The sequence below is a fragment of the Capsicum annuum genome, chromosome 11 (assembly GCF_002878395.1).
Source record: "Capsicum annuum cultivar UCD-10X-F1 chromosome 11, UCD10Xv1.1, whole genome shotgun sequence".
In the NCBI taxonomy this organism is placed as follows: domain Eukaryota; kingdom Viridiplantae; phylum Streptophyta; class Magnoliopsida; order Solanales; family Solanaceae; genus Capsicum; species Capsicum annuum.
In genome coordinates, this window is record NC_061121.1 from 148,633,901 (window position 1) to 148,639,900 (window position 6,000).

The following is a 6,000-nucleotide window of genomic DNA, read 5'->3' on the forward strand; positions in this document are numbered from 1 at the left end:
ATGTCTTCAATTATGAATTCCTTTGATCATTTAACAACCATAAGTGACTAATTCCTTGAGCTAGTGTTGTGGGAACCCTAGCAAAGTTGTTCTAAACCAAAATTCTTGCATATATTGTGGTTGTCTTCAGTTTAATAGATTTCTGAGTGTTTGAAAATGTTAAGCTCCCACCTTTTATATTACTAATTAATTTACAAAAGTAGTAGAGATTAGGAAAAGACTATGACAATAGTAATTTGAAGATTCTTCATCGATTTAGGTTATTTAACATTATCTGCTTAAGACGGTAATCTATCATCTAATAAATTGAGACTCAAATGGTAATAGTTAACTGTGATATAGGATAAGGATTAGTAATTCAAAATCCCAAGGCTCTTAAGGTAAAGGGTGAAATCTATCAATGAGTCCACAAAGTTTATAGTACATAATTTATTAGATTCTATACGCAAATATCAGGTTGGTTAAAAAACTATGATAAACCTATAGAGTTAAGAAGCCATTGGGAATGCAGTCCTTGTATTTATTTTTGTCTGATTACGGCCAAATTTGAGTTTTGTTACTTGGTCGAGATTACAACAACAAACCCCCTCTTTACTTTCCATTTTTTCTTGTTGAGTTTCAAAAACTAGAGAGACAAATCAGTATATTCCCTATGGCTTGGTCCTAATCTGAGTTGGGTTAGTTTACGTGAAAATGACCACTTTATCTTCTATTAGAAGTATAACTTAGGCGTTGATTAAAATTTTGGTCACATTACCAGGTAATATAATGTTATTGTTGATTGATGTTTGTTAAATTTTTAAGATTTTTTTTTCTATTTTAGTTTTGTGTACGCCGGTGTATGCCTAACACCAAGATCCATGTCAATCCCATACTTTCATCACATTCAAACCCAGGGTAAAATTTTTAGCCAAATCATATGATGACAAAACACATACGTGATGGCTAGCTTAAAGGGGTTTGGGATTATCCTAATGCGGTAACTCCCATGCTCCAGGTGATCCTTAGAACTTTTTTGATCGACAAATGAAGCAATTATTAGCAGATGCAACTGCTAACTAGATAAGGAATGAAGAGGCCCACTTATTAGCTTAGTAGGCAGAGCTAACTAGGCTGAGACCGATAGTTGATGTAACACCCTAATTTTTTGAACCAGAATGCTACACAGTTCTCATGACTCTGAAGGACTACAAGCTAACCTATGACTAATATCTGCACTTGTACACTCCATAATATATTAAATAAATGTGGAAATAAAGGTTGTAAGGATATAAGGTTCAAATCTAATAAAAATATCACATCTAAGTGGGGTAAGAAATACCCAAAACAACTGAAAGACTGAATCAAATCTAAACTAAATCTAAAAGCCTCTAAATACGGTATGAATAAGGAGTTGAAGGAACATGTCTCCAACTAACTTCGTCTAGCAAAACTAAACTGAAATAATGAATGAAATAAAGTAATATTATCCTCGGATGGATGAGGACTCACTGCAACTCTGAACATTGGAATGCTACTGCTGATCTAGAGCTTGTGCATTTGAACCTATGGTGTAACATAAGAGAAAGCACCATAGCGCAAATGCATCAGTACGACTGAATGTACTGAGTATACTAGTGAGGTAGGCTAAATGCAAAGGGTTATATGCTTGAACAATGTTGACTAATATGAACGTGGGAATACATACATGCATAAGAAACCATAACTGAACTCGTTGTGATACTTACTAATGAGCCTGAATACTGACGACATGACTTTATTGACACCAAAGTATTGAATAGATGGATGACTATTTTTGACAGTTCAAGTTATGAAGAACTAGTCTAATTGACTGTGTCGAGCATTCTTGAGTTGGATACTGATAACGTAAGCTATGATGGATGATATAAATGATATAATTATGATGATCAGCATAGCCGATGTAACTTATACTAAGCAACTGTATCAGACCATCTAAGTTCTAATGGAACTATCTGAGTTCCTTTTTGAGTTGAGTGACTAAATCTGAGATCAATCTTATATAATGGGTTATATTTAATTCTAATGATTCTAATTCTGATTGACCATAGTAAATATCATTCCTATCTATCAGGTGATCTTGAAGTCTATTTATAATGATAAGTATTGATTGTATTTAACAATACTAAATCTATAACTAAAACTGTAGGATGTATTCATTTAACCGACATGCCCCATGCTAAACCGATTCTGGTCTAATATCTACCCTGATTGGAAGGGTGTCAGTACCGCATCACCAGTAAAGACAACTTCTGTGGAGTCAGATGTAATCTAGCAGGTGACTCCTGGGATTAGTCCTATACATATAAATGTGCTAACGGGTGACCCTTGAGTATGTCAGTCCTATCTAATGGGTGACATCTCATACCTACACTGGCTTTATAGTTTCTGAACTTAGAGATTGCTTCTAAGGATCTCAGTCCTTTCTAGTGGGTGAATCCCCATCCCTAGGCTCACTCGGTGTTGAATCCAACTCCCAACTGAATGACACTGAACTGAATAGCTTAGCTGAACTGCTACTAATTAACTGAACTGATACTAGTGGTATTGTTTAGCGGAGCTAAACTAAGTTGAAAGAGTTCCCTTGTCTGAAGGAACGTACTGAGTTCTGAGGACTGATTAAGAGTACTAAAATTACTGAGATTGCTAGGAATACTGTTGTTACTGAGATTACTGAGATTACTGAGTACTAAGATTTCTAAACTACTAAGTATGCTGAGGTTTCTGAGTTTTCCTAAGTCACATAACTTACTAAATTCTATAGATCATGGCTTGACTGAGAGTATCGTGATAACATGACATATATCAAGGCACACAACTATATTTTTTGGGTACGAGTACCCCCAGGACTCGATGGAAGGAAACTGACACACATAGCTTGCGTGAATACATGGCCAACACCAACAATACATAATATCATAACTTGGGTAAATTCATGAAGTAAATGGTTGACATATATCTTATACAATAGTAGGACTTGTAAGAAAGCGTAGCATGATCTCATAAGACTAGTTCATGTACAATCCAACAATATTTACAATTTATATTACCATAGATAGGGGATTTCACACCACACAAGATTATCATATTCTTTAACATGGAAGATAATGCATATAACATGTACATTCTTGCATGATTCTAACTTCATGAACATTCCATGTCATAACAACAATACACAACAATTTGTGTGGAATTCATGTTGAGTCATAAGGAAAAGAGCATGGTCTTATCACTTAATTCTATTAAGCTACAATACATGAATTCTATCCTATTAGTTATCTCTATATGCGTCTTTTAATTTCTGTGAAAATTGATCGATTTGGGCCCCCGACGCGATGCAAAGACATCATGTTGCCACCATTTTATGACCTGGAAACTCACCACAATGTGCTGGAATTATGAAGAGACACTAGAAATTGACAATCGTCATTTTAGCTTACGACGCAACGCGCCACTGACCAAAATGACACTACTGAAACTTTAAATCACCATAACTTCTTCACCGAGTGTCTGTTTTAGGCGAATTTGGTATTGAAGGAATGCTTATTCAATTATGTAAAATTTGGAGGGTATAAATATGCAAAAATACCACCTATAAAGCAAGTTATTCTTGTTCAAAGATGTCCTATGTGAAATCACATACAAAAATTTGGTGTATTCAAAAGTTCTTAGCTTTGCTTACTCTAAGTGACTCTTATGAACATGATTAACACATCATAATCTCTATTATCACTAGGATACTCATCCTAATTCATGTACTCAAACATGAATCACAAGGTAGGAGGTTTCATGCATAGGAACAATGGTTCATTTTCTAGCTTAGAATATACGGGGTATTATAATATCTACCTTTTGAGAACATTTGTCCTCAAATGAGAATGACTGAGAAGGGAAATAATAAGCTGAATATGAACCTAGCATGAATGACTGCAACATGAGCTCATGACTGACGTGACAATTAAACTGATTCATACTAAACTTACATATCTGATGCATGGGTAATAGATTTACGAGATGAAGGACTAATTGTTCTGATGAATTAAGTTTCTCAGAATGAGAATGAATATCTGATGCAGAGATTGATAAGATGAATCCATGCATATCTGATGCATGATTATATGACTAATATGATACGTGAATGCATTACTGAAAATACTGATAAACTGAACTTTCTCTACTGAACATGCATATCTAATGCATGAATATCTGACTGAAATGAATCTTGAGAGCTTGACTGATAATGCAATGGAAGTTGATGAAAAGTTTAGAACAATAACATGAGAACATAACTGAGTATGATACGTGACATGACATATGAGCTAAACATCATGAACTGAACTGAACCTTTGAATACTTGACTTATAACTGAGGTTTTAACTTGAGGTTAACTTATGGGTACCCTCTATTCTAGATTGAATTCGTTATGCAAGGAGAAACAGAAGGATCTAATACATGAGAGAGTTAACAAGAGGTGGGGTATCTCCCCCTTGGGACAATATGTCCCTTTAAGAATGCTCACCTTACTGAAACACTGAGGCGATGCACGTGGCATCTATGAACTAGATTATGACTGAATCTTGGGAGTTCGAAACTAATGCATGATGCATGAACTGGACTGAACATGCGACTACTAGGATATTCTACCTTGGAATAGTTACATTTCCTGGGAATTTGGATAGCATGAATAAATGCAAGGATGAGAAAATAGACTATACAAATCTGACTGCTCGATTACTAAACTGACTTGCTGGCTTTATTAACTAAATCATGCTGGAATATATGCCCAAATGACAGAAAGAGATCTAACAATACATACCATAAAAATTAAATATTTGTAACATACCAGAATCTGGGTCAGGGAAACATTCTGGATCATGATGGGTCTAGAGTGCATAAAGTTTATTTTGACGCTGACCACTCTTGGTGCCTTGCTGATGCAACTCTTTACCCCTCTGCCACACGCATATCATACATCACTAATTGTACTACATGCACCTAGATGATTCTTACGACACTCTTCGCAAAGCAGATAATTAAAACTTCTATTTTTACTACCCTAGGCCTTGGAGCCTGGCGCTCCATCACGATGGTAATTTCTAGACTTAGGTGTTGGTGTACTAGCTAAGGATAGAGCTAGGACTGGAAAATTTTGACTATACTGACAATGGTTACCACCTTGCGATTTAGGCTGAGCAAAGCTGAAACTACCTGTCCTTGCTCTCTTACTCTATCTCTCCCTCATTCTATTATTCTGCTTCTCTATCTGCTGAGCATGAGTCATAAGTCTTGATAAAGTCATATCACTATTCAACATGGCAAACCTACACTTATTTAACTCGCTATCATTTACCTCTATCACGAACTTACTCATCTTGGCTCTACCGTCTACAACCACATGAAGGGCATATCTGGCTAATTGAGTAAACCTGAGAGAAGACTCTTTCACTGTCATACTGCCCTGCCTGAGGTTAATGAAATCTAGAACCTTAGCTTCTCTAAGTTCTAGCGGAAAGAATCTATCAAGGAAAGAAGAGGCAAACTCCTCCCACTCTATAGGACCTGCATCATCTAACCTTTTTGACTTCCACTGCTTGTACCAAGTATGAGCCACATCCTATAACTGATGTGCGAATAACTCAGCACTCTCCACAGTAGTCACCCCCATAATATTCGTCACCTTCTAAACTTGATCTAAGAATTCCTACAGGTCCTCATCTGACTTAGACCTCGTTAAAGAAGGAGGATTTATTTGGGTGAAGTCCTGAATTCTAGTTGCAGCTAAATTGGCCACTGGGTTGGTCGAAACAATAGCTGGTCATTTATTCTGTGTAGCAAATGACTGAGCAAGAGTGGTGATTCGATCGTGAACTTCGCATGAGAAACATGATCGCCAGGCTGACTGATTCCCATTTCTTCTTTTAGGAGGCATATTCTATAGAAGAAAGGAAGGAATGGATTAGACTGACATTGACTTGAGATTAT